General features: G+C 49.1%; 1 pseudogene; it reads left to right on the top strand.

The window, feature by feature from the left end:
• The first annotated feature begins 731 nt into the window (after positions 1-731).
• On the top strand, positions 732-8320 carry LOC141562556 (germinal-center associated nuclear protein pseudogene; annotated as a pseudogene).
• The last annotated feature ends 7153 nt before the right edge of the window (positions 8321-15473 follow it).

Genomic DNA, 15473 nt, shown 5'->3' with positions numbered 1-15473 from the left:
CATCCTGCTGGTCACTTCTTACAGAACAATAACATTCCATAACATTCATATACCATCATTTACCCAAGCATTCTCCAATTGATGGGCATCCATTCATTTTCCACTTTCAATCCACTACAAAAAGGGCTGCCACAAACCCTTTGGCCCATACAGGTCCCTTTCCCTTCTTTAGTAGTTCCTTGGGATATAAGCCCAGTAGTAGTAGCACTGCTGGATCAAAGGGTATGAACAGTTTGATAACTTTTTGGGCAATGTCTACCTGTTTCAAGGTCATGACCACCCTATGTGCTAAATCAAAAGAAAGGGGGGAATGCTAGCTAGGTTCCTTCCTGGGTGCTAAGTAGGTACCTAACAATTCTGTAGGGCAGAATTCAGACCTTTCGTTCGCACCTTTAAAAGCACTTGACACTTTCAGGATGCTGAAAGGAGTTAACACCTTTCAAAGGGCTTGCTCATTGGTCTAGAAGGAGTTCCCTCCCACAAGCCCCTTCTCTGGGAGGATTTAAGGAGCCAGCATTCAGGAAGAAGAGCATCTGAGATTCCACTTTGGTGCTGACTGGGGACACTTGGAGAAGAGCAGATTCACAAGGACTAAAGGAAAAGCCGGCTTGTGGAGATTCACAGGTAGGATTGACTTCCGGGAAAGCCAGGTAAGTCTGATTCCTTTCGGCGTCTACCTTTGTCTGCCTGTCCTTCTGTGCGTGCTTCCAGGAGCTGCTGGGATGGCCGCGATGAAGACAAACTTAGAGGAGGAAGTGATTTCTTTGCTCTCCTCTTCTACCAGTGGCTCCCTGGGAACGTTCCAGGTTCAGCCACCATTTCGATTCGGTCAGTCCTGGCTTTTTGGCCAGAGCGCCGTGGGCTCGGGGCAGAGTACGGGATTGGCCAAGACTTCTTGGGGGACCCAGTGTTCCTCAGGATCCACGGTCGGATTCCCGGCCACCTGCCGAGCCCCCCAGGCTCCTGAATGCACGGCGCCTTCTGGAACCCCCAGTGCGTCTGGATTTAGTTTCAAGATGCCCACCAACCTCGGAGCTTTCCCCAGCAAACCGGGCTTTGGGCACCGTAGCCGGGAGGCATCGGGTTGTAGTTTGGGGGCATCCGACTTCAGCTTTAAGGCTCCTGAAAGCTCAGTCTTCAGACCAATCTTTGGGGCCCAATCGGAGCCGGAGAAGACGCAGAGCCGCATCAGTGCGGCCTCTTTCACTTTCTCCCTCCCAGTTAGAGGGGGGCCTGAGACGCTGGGCTCCTTCACGTTTTCCCAGGGCTCAAGCAGCTCAGGCACCAGCCCGAGCGCCGTGGGCTCGGGGCAGAGCACGGGATTGGCCCAGACTTCTTGGGGGACCCAGTCTTCCTCAGGATCTACGCTGAGATTCCCGGCCAACTCCGGAGCCCTCCAGGCTCCTGTCTTCGCAGCGCCTTCTGGAACCCCCCGTGCATCGGGATTTAGTTTCAAGATGCCCACCAACAACGGAACTTTCCCCAGCACCCCGGGCTTTGGACACCGTAGCCGGAAGGCATCCGGCTGTAGTTTGGGGGCATCCGAGTTCAGCTTTAAGGCTCCTGAAAGCACAACCTTCAGACCAATCTTTGGGGCCCAATCGGAGCCGGAGAAGATGGAGAGGGACATCAGTCCGGCCTCTTTCACTTTCTCCCTCCCAGTTAGTGGGGGGCCTGAGGCGCTGGGCTGCTTCACGTTATCCCAGGGCTCAAGCAGCTCAGGCACCAGCCCGAGCGCCGTGGGCTCGGGGCAGAGCACGGGATTGGCCCAGACTTCTTGGGGGACCCAATCTTCCTCAGGTTCTAAGCTCGGATTCCCGAGCACCTCCGGAGGCCCCCAGGCTCCTGTTTTCGAGGCGCCTTCTGCAACCCCCAGTGCATCGGGATTTAGTTTCAAGATGCCCACCAACAACGGAACTTTCCCCAGCACCCCGGGCTTTGGACACCGTAGCCGGAAGGCATCCGGCTGTAGTTTGGGGGCATCCGAGTTCAGCTTTAAGGCTCCTGAAAGCACAACCTTCAGACCAATCTTTGGGGCCCAATCGGAGCCGGAGAAGATGGAGAGGGACATCAGTCCGGCCTCTTTCACTTTCTCCCTCCCAGTTAGTGGGGGGCCTGAGGCGCTGGGCTGCTTCACGTTATCCCAGGGCTCAAGCAGCTCAGGCACCAGCCCGAGCGCCGTGGGCTCGGGGCAGAGCACGGGATTGGCCCAGACTTCTTGGGGGACCCAATCTTCCTCAGGTTCTAAGCTCGGATTCCCGGGCACCTCCGGAGCCCCCCAGGCTCCTGTTTTCGAGGCGCCTTCTGCAACCCCCAGTGCATCGGGATTTAGTTTCAAGATGCCCACCAACAACGGAACTTTCCCCAGCACCCCGGGCTTTGGACACCGTAGCCGGAAGGCATCCGGCTGTAGTTTGGGGGCATCCGAGTTCAGCTTTAAGGCTCCTGAAAGCACAACCTTCAGACCAATCTTTGGGGCCCAATCGGAGCCGGAGAAGATGGAGAGGGACATCAGTCCGGCCTCTTTCACTTTCTCCCTCCCAGTTAGTGGGGGGCCTGAGGCGCTGGGCTGCTTCACGTTATCCCAGGGCTCAAGCAGCTCAGGCACCAGCCCGAGCGCCGTGGGCTCGGGGCAGAGCACGGGATTGGCCCAGACTTCTTGGGGGACCCAGTCTTCCTCAGGTTCTAAGCTCGGATTCCCGAGCACCTCCGGAGGCCCCCAGGCTCCTGTTTTCGAGGCGCCTTCTGCAACCCCCAGTGCATCGGGATTTAGTTTCAAGATGCCCACCAACAACGGAACTTTCCCCAGCACCCCGGGCTTTGGACACCGTAGCCGGAAGGCATCCGGCTGTAGTTTGGGGGCATCCGAGTTCAGCTTTAAGGCTCCTGAAGGCTCAGTCTTCAGACCAATCTTTGGGGCCCAATCGGAGCCGGAGAAGATGGAGAGCGACATCAGTCCGGCCTCTTTCCCCTTCTCCCTCCCAGTTAGTGGGGGGCCTGAGGCGCTGGGTTCCTTCACGTTTTCCCAGGGCTCAAGCAGCTCAGGCAGCAGCCCGAGTCTTCCTTTCTCCAACGCATCTAGCAAGCCTCCCTCCTCCACTTTTGCCTCTCCAAGTCAGAATGTGGAGGAGGAAAAGAGGGGCCCTAAACCAGCATTTGGGAGTTCAGGGAGCGGCTTCACGAGCTTCGCCTCCTCGGGCTCTGGAGGGGAGCCCTTTCCTAGGAGCAAAGCAGAGGGCAAGCTAGGAAGGGGAGATGCTGCTGGCCACGGAGGGTCGCTCTCTGGCCACGTGAAGGGGCCGAAAAGGAAGAAAGAGCACGACGGCTCACCCAGGAGACGAGATTACGACTGTGTGGAGGACATGCAGCTCTTGTCCCAGGGAGATCATCCTCGAAAGAAGCGCCCTCCTCGCCTGGCTCGCCCACGGGCTGGCGGCTCGTTCGGGGGGACGCTGCAGGACACGCTGAGGAGTAACAAAGGAGGCGGCCACCTGGGAAGCACAGGAATGAAAAAGGAAGTGGGCAGTGTAGAATCCAGTGAGACGGAGCAAAGCGCTGGAGCGGGAGCCACCTGGTCCACGTTGTTCGCCCCCCGGCTGAAGGAAGAGGAGATGGGTGGCAAAAGGAGCCAGGAAGTGTCCGCCTGCAGGGCTACCCCTTCCCGCCGCGGAGGGAAGAAGGAGAGCGTGGAGAGCTCGAGCAGCCTGTCCCCCAGCGAGCTCCCCGCCATTCAGTGCAAGAAGATCCCCAACTACCTCAAGGACAGAGCCATCCTGCAGGAGCACTTTGGCCGATTGAGGAAGGTGCGGCGCATCCATCCCCGGCGCCGAGGCAAGCTCAGCTCTGTGCCCTTCTGGGACCACGCCTCTGGAGCCCGGGCTCGGAAGAAAGGGAAAGGGAAAGGCTTGCACAGAGTCCTCCTCTTTTGGCGCGAGAACAACAGAAGTCCCAGGAAGAAGACCTTTTTCCCAAAGGAGAAAATAGCGAGTCAGAGCTGGGAAGACTCTGGTTTCCAGCGCTCCCCGCTGCCCAAAGCCCTCTGGAGACCTGCAACTGGCCAGAGCAGCAGCCTTCTCGGGAAGAGTTGTCCAGTGAAGAAATCGAGGCAGCCCGAGTCTCTGCAGTCTGAGGGGGAGCCCTTGGATTGTGGGCCTGAGATCCCGAGCTCAGACCTGCCGGGACTGTCAGTGAGCAGCCTGAGCACCTTGATGGGCGCGGTGGCCGAGACGTCGGAGGACAAGTACCGCCTCCTGGACCGGAGGGATAAGATCCTGAGGCAAGCTCGCGGGAAGAGAACGGCTCTGGACCAAGCCAAAGGCTTTTGGGGCACGTGCCGGGACATGTGTCCTGAGAAAGAGCGCTACATGAGAGAGAGCAGGAAGCAGCTGAGCTCTTTCGAAGTGATCCCTGGCACAGATCAGGTGGACCACGCGGCGGCAATCAAGGAATACAGCCGCTCCTCCGCTGACCAGGAGGAGCCTCTGCCTCAGGAGCTGCGTCCTTCCGGGGTGCTGGGCATGACCATGGACTACCTGGTCACTCAGGTCCTGGACCGGAGGGAAGGGAGCTCGCGCGACTGGTACGACTTTGTGTGGAACAGGACCCGCGCCATCAGGAAGGACATCACCCAGCAGCACCTCGGTGACCCGCTCACCGTGTCGCTGATGGAGAAGTGCACCCGCTTCCACATCCACTGTGCGCACTCGATGTGTGAGGAGCCCGTGGGCTCCTTCGACGCCAAGATTAACCAGGAGAACATGACCAAGTGCCTGCAGAGCCTTAAGGAGATGTACCAGGACCTGGCCGACGAGGGCGTCCTCTGTGCGCGGGAAGCGGAATTCCGAGGCTACCAAGTTCTGCTCCATCTCCACCAGGGCGACATTCTGAGAGAGGTGCAGCAGTTCCGGCCCGAGGTGCGAAACTCCCCCGAGGTGAAATTTGCGGTGCAGGCTTTGGCGGTTGTGAACAGCAACAACTTTGTCCGGTTCTTCAAGCTGGTGCGCTCTGCCTCCTACCTCAACGCCTGCCTCCTGCACTGCTACTTCCATCAGATCCGGAAAGAGGCATTGCGGGCTCTCCTCGTGGCCTACACGGGGAGCGCTCGGAGATCCACACGCTTTCCGGTGGATCACCTGGTGCCCATGTTACTGTTTCGAGATGCCCAGGAAGTCAGCGACTTCTTGACTTCCTGTGGCCTCGCGGTGTCTGATGGCTGCGTGGAGCTGAAGCGGTCCGCCTTCTTGGAAGCCGGGGGCTCAGCCAAGGCAAAGAAGTGCCCTTTGATCACCGAGAAGCTCACCGTCTCCGTTGGAGAAGTGGTGAATGGGGGGCCGTTACCCCCCGTCCCTCGTCACATCCCGGCGTGTAGCTTCAACACCCACAACGAATACGTGGGCGAGAGCGCGGCCCCCGAGTCTGCTCCGCGTGGACAGAAACCCGCTGTGGAGAGGGGGGGAGGCGGCAAGCTGGAAGAAGGCAGCCCTGGGACCGAAGCGCTGGCGCTGTGTGTTCCGCCGCAGCCCTGCCCGCCCCTGCCTCAGCCGCTGCTGACCCAGAGCGCCGGGCTGCCGCCAGCCCTCGGGGCTCCCGGCCCTGTCCTGCCAGGGGCTGCCTCGTCATCTGGCTTCCAGCCCGTGGGGCGGCCCGAGCTGCCTGCTCCCCGGCCTCGGCCGAGCTACACCGACTCGGACCTCGTGGGGGTCGTGGAAGACCTTGCCCGGGACGTCCTCAGAGGCTACTATGAAGAAGTCGGCCAGGCCGGAGCTGCCTACGCCGCTGCGGCCTGGAGGCTTTCCCAAGTGCTCACGGAGGAGCTCCTGGCCACCACCACCGGGGACATGCTGAGGCAGACCGCCGCTGAGGAACTGAAGGAAGAAAGAGCAAGAATTCAAGAAGAACAGAAGAGAGCTGAAGAACAAAGACGGGCCCAGGAGCTGGAGAGCGCCCTGGAGACCGAGAGGAGGGCCTGTGTGGCCCGCTGCTCTGAAGACGTCTGCGATCGCCTCATGGATCTCTTCTTGCCAGAGGAGATTTTCCAGAGTGCCCGAGAGACCCTGCAGGAACTTCAGGGCCTCTGTCAATACTGGCAGAGGTGGAGGAAAGCCCTGGCAGCGCGGAAAAAACTCCAGAGACAGAGGAGACCATTCCCCGCGGCCCCCTGCCGTGTGGACCTCAGCAACGGATTGCAGGCCTTGGGCCCCCGTGCCCAGTGTCCCCTTGCTAAAGAGCGCCTGGCCAAAGGAGTCCCGGATCTGGGGCACCCGGGAAAACTGGGGCTCTCCTGCACCAGGTTACAGTGGACGAGAAACAAGACGATCCATCCAATGAAGGTTCACTCTTTCTACCAGCAATTGCTCAGTGAAGCGGTGTGGAGCCCTCTGGACCTGCCGGCCCTCGTCGCCGAGCATTACCCTGGGCAGCGGGAACAGGTGTTCTGGAAGCTGGTGTTGGCGCTGCCGGACGGTGAAGAGGCCGACAGTGAAGAGCCCGCCTCTGGCTATCCCAGCAGGATGCTAGAGACTTGGCTGAAGGTCAAGTTCATGGGTGGGGAAGATTTCCAAAAGGGGGCCCGTCACGCTTCCCAGGGGATCCAGACGCTGACCCTGCTGAAGGCCTGGAGCCCCAAAGGGGCTCGAGCGGTCCGGGTCAACGTGTGCATTAAGGTGGCCCACGGCCTGTTGAGCGACTGGGCCCTGGATGCCACGGAGACGCAGAAGGCCCTTCTGGGCACCAGCGGCCTTCTCTTCGTGCTGCCCCCCCGCGGCAAGAGTGTGGTGGCGGCCGAGGAGGACGCGTCCTGGCTCTCGGCCCTGCTGCGGCTCCAACAGCTGCTGCAGGCCAAGCCCTTGCAGCCCCCGGTGCCCCTGGTGGTTCTGGTGCCCGGCCGCGAGGGGGCCAGCGTGAGGGACGTGGAGGAGGGTCTGAGGCTTCGGGACTTGCTTTCCTCGCAGCTTCTCTCGGATTACACGGTCTTGGAGATCCCAGCTGCCGTCAACGATGTCCAAGGCACCAACAGGGTGTCGCAGGCCGTCCAGTGGCTGGTGTCTCGCTGCCCCAGCTCCCCGGAGCTCTGCTGCCAGACCCTGCCCCAGTACATCGAGGACGGCGTCAGGCGCGAGTTCAGCGAGCGCTTCTTCCAGGACCGCAAGGAGCGGCGTGTGGCCGGCCTGGCCTGGCAGGAGCCCGGCGCCATCATCGAGCTCTTCAACGGCGTGCTGCACTTCCTGGCGGACGTGGCCTCCTCCGAGCAGCTCTGCCAGCTGTCCTGGCCCATCACGGAGTTCGCCGAGCCGGGCGGCAACAAGCTGCTTCCTCCCCTGCGCTGGAACGCGCCCGGCCACCTGGCCTGGCTGAAGAAGGTCGTTCTCTCCTTGCAGCTGCCCCCCGTGGACCTCCCCGCCCCGGGCGCTCCTTGGCCTCTGGCGTGCAACGCCATCTCCCGCTACGTCTCGCAGATCCCGAGCTGTGGCCAGACGCAGCCCATCCTGCAGTCTCAGCTGGACAACCTCCTGAGTCGGACGTACGCCAAGTGGACGAACCAAGACCTGGGGGCCTTGGGCGACACGGGGCCCCGTGGGGAGGAGATTCCGTGGGATGACATCATCGCTCTGTGCATTAATCACAAGCTGCGGGACTGGAAGCCTCCCAGTCTGCCCGTCACGCCAGAGGCTCTGAGCCAAGATGGGCACATCTGCGTCTACTTTTTCAAGAGCCACTTACAAAGCTACCAGGTCCCCGGGGCCTGGGCACACGCCCGGCTGCAGACCCACAAGGAGGTGGTGCAGCGGCCCGCCCGCCGACCTTTGGGCCTAAAGCCTTGGCGCTCCGCCAAGAGCCTCTCCCCGTCGTGGCTCCACGTTCCCCTACGGCGGGACCAGGGCCCCCGACAGCGGCCAAACCGGCCGCTGTGCCCGACGCCCAGGAGCTGGCCCGCCCCGCCTCGGCCGAGGAGCTGCTCCCGGGGCGCCTGGCCGCCAGCCTGCAGCTGAGAGAAAGGAGGAGAGCAGGAGGTTCGAACAGCAGCTGCGTCACTGGCTGTCGGGAGACGCCGAGCAGGGCCCGGACTCCAGCCCCCTCCCCGTCTACCTTCCTCAAGCTCTCCTATCGACGCCTCAGGCTCTGCGGCCCGTCCTCCGAGGGTCAGCGCCCAGCAGCCCCCGGGACCAGAAGGCCGCCGAGGGGCGGAGGCCGGCCCCCGGCCATGGGCGGCTCTCTGACCCACAAGCTGAGACACTTAGAAAGCCTGATTGAGCGCACTCGACAGGAGGAGCTCGTCTGGGAGCGGCACCTCTCCAACTTGCTGGACATGGTGGACATCTGACAAGCCGGACAGTGGGGAGGGTCTCTGCGCGTACACAATCATGTTCTCTGCCGATGCTTGCCCAGTGGCTGCCACTGGGGCTGTAAATCAAGGAAATAAATAAACAAACAAACGAATGAATGAATGAATGAATAAAGAAAATAAGTGAATAAATAGATAAATAAATAAATAAACAAAAAAACAAACAAAAAAGAAAAAAAAAACAAACACAAACAAAACCAAAATAAATAGAATGAAAATGTGATATATTTACATTTATGATATGCAGTCTGAGTGAAATGGGGCAATCAAAATATTTTACTCTTATCCCAGACTCAGAAAAGTTACTATTAATTAAATGAGTAAATTTGATATGATACATGGAATAATAGGGAGAGAAACTGAGGCTGATGAAAGTTGAGGGCTGGCAAGAAAGCCTAAGGCTGCCAAAAGCAGGGAGGAAAAAATGAGGAGGGGGCTAGTTTTGGTTACAGGCGGCCAGTTTTCCCATGAAAGAAGAGTACCTACCCTCTGTGGGTTTCCATGAGCTCCATCCTCATAATTCTCACTGACATCGAGCCAGTGCTTTCAATGATATCCATATTTGCACAGCACAGGTGTTTGAGCACAGGGCATGAAATAAAGACTTAAAAAAAACTGCTTCTGCTACTACCTGTCTACACGACCATGAACAAGGGCCTCAATCTCTTTAAGACTGCTTTCTTGTCTATAAAATGACAATGTTAATAACTGTAAGGTCTATGTTGTTGGGAGGTTGAAAGGAGACAATGAATAGAAAGGTTGTTCCAAACCTCCCAGCCATAGCTCTCCAAAGTTACTTATTATCTTTGAAGGGTCCAATGTGGTTTAGAAACACTAGAATATTCCATTTAAAGCTGGAAAAAGATTCCACAGATTTGATCAATCAATGTGCATTAATTAAACACTTACTATGTTGGAGATACTGTGCTAGGTGCTAGCAACAGCAATCTTACAAGTAGGAATTATTCTAAAGGAAGATAACAATGTGTACCTATAGCGGCACATGTATTCTTCTTGTGCAGTCTGTAATGTCTGACTCTTTGTTACCGCATCTGGGGTGTTTTTGGAAAAATTACCCACATAGTTTGGCCTTTCCTTCTCCAGCAATTTTACATGTTAGGAAACTGAGGCAGACAGGTTGAAGGGATGTGTCCAGAATCACACAGCTAGGGAATATCTGAATTCAGGAAAATAAATCTTGCTGACTCCAGGTCCACTAATCTATACACTGCACCACCTACCTGTCCTTCAGTTATAAACATGATACATACATACATATAAATTAGAACCATCAGTTTAGCACCAGAAGGGAATAGGAAAATCTTTTAGTTCAACTTCTTTCTTACACATGAGGAAACTGAGATCAGAGAGGCAAATTGATTTGCCAATAGAACTAATAAATATTAGGAAGCACGATCTAAACCCAGGTTTCTACTGAGTCAAAATTTAGAAATTAGAGTTTAAATTTAGAAAATTTAGAATTTAGTCAATTTTAGACTGGGTAGCTTGCTTTTGTTTTCTTGGGGGAGAGGAACCACTGCAGTCTGGTGACTTCAGCCAAGAGAGACAAAAACTGGGTCTTTGGAACTCTCCGTGCTCTTTCGGAGATAGCCTTGTGCCTTGATGCATGTGGGCCAACCCTGATATTGCTTGCAAACAGCAGGTTCTGAAGGCAGAAAGCCTGACAGCACTTATGTCGTGCAGCTTGTTTTCCTAGACATTATTTCTCAGTTGCCACAACCGGCTGACATGAAGACTATGCCTTCCAAGAGGAAACAATGATCCCCTATTCATGGGGAAGCATACAGAGATAGAAAATCATGATATCCAATGATGGACAGAATCAGATACACCCAGAGAAGGAACACTGGGAATTGAGTGTAAACTGTTTGCACTATTGTCTTTCTACCCAGGTTACCTTTACCTTCTGAATCCAATCGCCCATGCATATGTACTATCAAAAATTATAATTATAAAATTAAAAAAAAAAAGAAATGGACTCAGACACAATCAGTTCTTTCTCTGGGGGTGTATAGCATTTTTCATCATAAATACTACAGAAGTATCTTGAATCATTTTAATGCTGAAACAAGCTAAGTCCCTCATGATCATCATGCAATATTGCTGTTATTGTGTATTTTGCTCTGGTTCTGCTTGCTTCACTTTGCATCAGTAAATTTAAGTCTTCCCAGATATTTCTGAAAGCATGCTTTATGTAATTTTATATATTTCAATAGTATTACATCATGATTATATATGTTCAACTATTCTCTAACTGACGTTACCCTCTCAATTTTAATTATTTGTGTGTGTATATCTATATACATATTACAAAGAAGTTCTTTCCCTTGTATGTAATCGCTTAAATTTTTTGGTTTTACCAAACATATTGCTACGTCCATTTAATACGATTTATTGTGTGCCTATTCTATTTATTTCACTTGTCCACTGCTTTATTTTGTATCCTGTACCAGATTGTTTTGATGGTTACCATTTTGAGATTTGGATTGTCTTGCTAGCGATTAATGATGCTATTGACCATACCACTATCTCTCCTGAAAATGAGTTATGTTACATATAATCTTTGCCTGGAGATTTTTCTCATTCAATCATGGAATCAATACACATACATTTAGTGAGTGCTTATTAATTGGAAAGTCATGCTAAATGCTGGAGATACACAATTTTTAATGTAAAGTCCCCTGTTCTCAGGGAATTTATTCTTTATTTTATTTTCTGTGGTACATGTAGCCAGATATGTGAAGGGGGGAAATAGACAAAGTAATTTAATGTAGAGAACAGAACTGGAAAATATCAGGATAAATCTTCTGTAGAATCTGAGATATGGCTTGAAGGAAGCTATGGATTCTAGAGTTGAAGGAGAAGAGATAATGAATTCCAGGTAGAGAGCACACCCTATGCAAAGGCATGGAGGTGAGAGATCATAAAGTTCTGTACAAGAAAAATAATTCTATGTAAAAGCGGGCCAGTTTGTCTGGAACATAAAATGCTTGGGAGTGAAGTGTAGTATAGCCTACAAAAGTAGGCAGAAGAATTAAGATTTTGAAGAGATTGAAAAAGAGGAGTTAATTGTTGATCCAACAAGCTATAAGGAGACCCTATAACTTCTGGAAAAGTTGATGGAGTATATTTTAAGGATATTCCATTAATGTGACTCATTATTCGAGCCCATCTTAGTGTCTGGGAACTTCAGTATCTGGCACTACTTCTAAATTAGTGATCAACCTTCTGGGGTTCTGTTTTGATTGTAATTCATTGTCTTTTTTTCTGTTCTCTCCTCTGGAAGGGACTCACAGGATATGCAATGATTTCCCTAATAACTCAGGAACCATTTTTGCATCTTCCAGAGTTAGAATACTTCTGGCTTATCTACATCTTCTGTGCTATAATGCATAGGTTCCACAGTACTATCTTCTGGAAGAGACACAAACAAACAATATATCCTTAGATGGCTCTATAAGGATCATTCTTCTCAACTGCTGCAATAATTCTCCTATTTATTAGTTACTGTTGAGTGCATCTTGTCTTCTTTATTTAAAAAAAAAATAAAATCTTTGTAAATGATTTTTCTTTGATCAACTCCTCCAACTGATTTGTTAAGGATTTTCTTTTTCCCTGAAAAACACGCTTCTCTATATTTTTACTCCTTTGTAACTCCTATTTTTCTTCAGGACACCTGATCTGGGTCATACAATAGTTGAGGCTGTTTCTAATACTTCCTCAAACCAATAGAAACTGATGCCCAGAAATAAAGTTTTTTTTATGCTAAGTATACTGTATTAATCTGCATTCATTCCAGTCAAAGTAGACACTTTAAATATTTGTTGAAAGTATGAATGAACAAATGAACAAAAAGAGAGAGAGAGAGAGAGAGAGAGAGAGAGAGAGAGAGAGAGAGAGAGAGAGAGCAAATTAAACATAGGTCAAAAAAGATATAGAAGGAAACAATTGTTTGGACATGGATAGATACATTATATTTGAATAATACTTTAATATATTGTACATGTATTGGTCAACCTGTCATGTGGGGGAGGGGAGAGGGAAAGGAGGGGAAATGTTGGAATAAAAGGTTTTGCAATTGTCAATGCAGATATCTTGTAGATAAAATGCTATAATAATAGATAGATAAACAAACAAACAAATACATAAATACATAAATATACAGATGAATGAATGAATAAATAAATAAAAGATAAAAAACAAGAGATTAAAGGACTTCAAGATCACATCATATGATCATCATCTGAATGTACTAGCGATAAGATAAGACTGAAGTCTGACACAAAATGATGAGGTTGGGAAGTGTAGCAATTGATGAGTTTTGGCACCAAATGTTGGGGTTCAGTGCCAATTCCTCGTTTAAAATACAAGGTGCAAGGCATGTACGATGAATCCACAAGAGTTTTCTCCTTGTCAAATGATAATTGTGTTTATTGGAAGAGATTATGAACAATATGAAGAAGTTAAATAGATACTAAAACTGGCAAATATGAAATAGTATCTGGAGAGCATACTGCTCACAAAGAAAGGGGTTTTAAAAATCAACAAGGGAAAATACAAGTTCCCTAGTGGAGTTCCCAGTTAATCAGAAGAATGAGAATACACCATGAAGTGGGAATATTCCATGGAGGAGTTTAGTATCTTAAGGGAAAAGACACCATGAGGCATGGGGAGGAATGAGAAAACACTACTAGGCAGAACCCAGTAGCAGGATAATGCCAATAGTGATAGCACAAATCAATAAAACTAAGAGTTGATTGTATGAAAAAAACAACAAAATAGACAAGCCCTTAGTAAATCTGATTAAAAAAGGAAAGAGGAAGATCAAAGGGTTAGTCTTAAAAATGAAAAGGGAGAATTCACCACTAATAAAGAGGAAATTAGAACAATAATCAGGAGATACTTTGCCCAACTTTATGCCAAAAAATTCGATAACCTAAGGGAACTGGATGACTACTTCCAAAATATATAGGCTTCCAAGATCAACAGAGGATGAAGTAAATTGCTTAAATAGTCCCATTTCAGAAAAAGAAATACAACAAGCTATTCATCAACTCCCTAAGAAAAAATCCCCTGGGCCAGATGGATTTACAGGTGAATTCTACCAAACATTCAAAGAACAATTAGCTCCAAGGTTATATAAACTATTTGAAAAAATAGGGAATGAAGGAGTCCTGCCAAATTCCTGTTATGACACAGACATGGTACTGATACCCAAACCAGGCAGGTTGAAAATGGAGAAAGAAAACTATAGACCATTCTACCTAATGAATATTGATGCTAAAATCTTAAATGAGCTATTAGCAAAAAGACTCTCCCCAGGATAATACATCATGATCAAGTAGGATTTATACCAGGAATGCAGGGCTGGTCCAATATCAGGAAAATGTTCAGTATAATAGGCCATATTAATAACCAAATTAACAAAAATCATATGATCATCTCAATAGATGCAGAAAAGGCATTTGATGAAATCCAACATCCATTTCTATGGAAAACACTTGAGAATATTGGAATAAATGGACTTTTCCTTAAAATAATCAGTAGCATCTATTTAAAATCATCAATAATCATATGTATTGGGGAAACACTGCAACCATTCCCATTAAGATCAGGGCTGAAACAAGTGTGTCCACTATCACTTTACTATTCAATATTGCATTAGAAATGCTAGGCTGGGCAATAAGACCCCAGAAAGAGATTAAAGGAAGTAGAGTAGGTAGTGAGGAAGCCAAACTATCACTCTTTGCAGATGATATGATGGTATACTTAGAAAACCCCAAGGTTCTGCTAAAAAGCTATTAGAAATAATTTGTAACGTTAGCAAAGTTGCAGGATACAAAATAAATCCACATAAATCCTCGGCATTTTTATACATTAACAACACAATCCAACAGCAAGAGCAACAAAGAGAATTCCCATTCAAAATAACATTTGCTAGTATAAAATCTTTAGGAATCTATCTCCAAAAGGAAAGTCAAGAATTATATGAGCAAAATTACAAAACACTTGCCACGAAAATAAAGTCAGATTTAAACAACTGGAAAAATATTAAGTGCTCTTGGATGGGCCGAGCAAATATAATAAAGGTGACAATACTCCCTAAACTAATCTATTTATTTAGCGCTATAACAGACTCCAAAAAAACTATTTTAAAGACCTAGGTAAAACAACAATAACAACAACAACAACAACAACAACAACAACAAAGTGCATATGCAAAAACAAAAGGTCACGAATTTCAAGGGAATTAATTAAAAAAAATAATCAAACAAAGGTGGCCTAACTGGACGTGTTCTAAAACTATATTAAAAAGCATCAGTCACTAAAATCATTTGGTATTGGCTAAGAAACAGACTAGATGATCAGTGGAATAGGTTAGGTTCACAGGACATGATAGTGAATAAAAATATTAATCTAATGTTTGATAAACCCAAAGATCCAAAATTTGGGGAATAGAAATCTTTTTTTGACAGAAACTGCTGGGAAAACTGGAAATTAGTAAGGCAGAAACTAGGCATGGACCCACATTTAACACCACATACTAAGATGAGATCAACATGGGTCCATGATTTAGGCATAAAGAACAAGATCATAAATAAATTAGAGGAGCATAGGATAGCTTACCTCTCAGACTTGTGTCTGAGGAAGGAAGGAGGAGGAAGGAATTTGTGACCAAAGGAGAACTAGAGATCATTATTGATCACAAAATAGAAAATTTTGATTACATCAAATTAAAAAGCTTTTGTACAAACAAAACTAATGCAAACAAGATTAGAAGGGAAGTAACAAATTGGGAAAACATTTTTTTTTTTTTACAATTATAGGTTCTGATAAGGGAGTCATCTCCAAAATATACAGAGAATTGACTCTAATTTAAAAGAAACCAAGCCATTCTCCAATTGAAAAGTGGTCAAAGGATATGACCAGACAATTTTCAGATGATGAAATTGAAACTATTTCCACTCATATGAAAGAGTGTTCCAAATCACTATTGATCAGAGAAATGCAATTTTTAAAATTTTTTTAAATTAATTTTATAATTATAATATTTTTGACAATACATATGCATAGGTAATTTTTTACAACATTACCCTTTGTACACTCTTCT

The sequence above is a fragment of the Sminthopsis crassicaudata genome, chromosome 3 (genome assembly GCF_048593235.1).
Source record: "Sminthopsis crassicaudata isolate SCR6 chromosome 3, ASM4859323v1, whole genome shotgun sequence".
NCBI lineage: Eukaryota > Metazoa > Chordata > Mammalia > Dasyuromorphia > Dasyuridae > Sminthopsis > Sminthopsis crassicaudata.
Note: the sequence above shows the minus strand (reverse complement) of the source record. Positions and strands in the feature narration are given on the sequence as shown.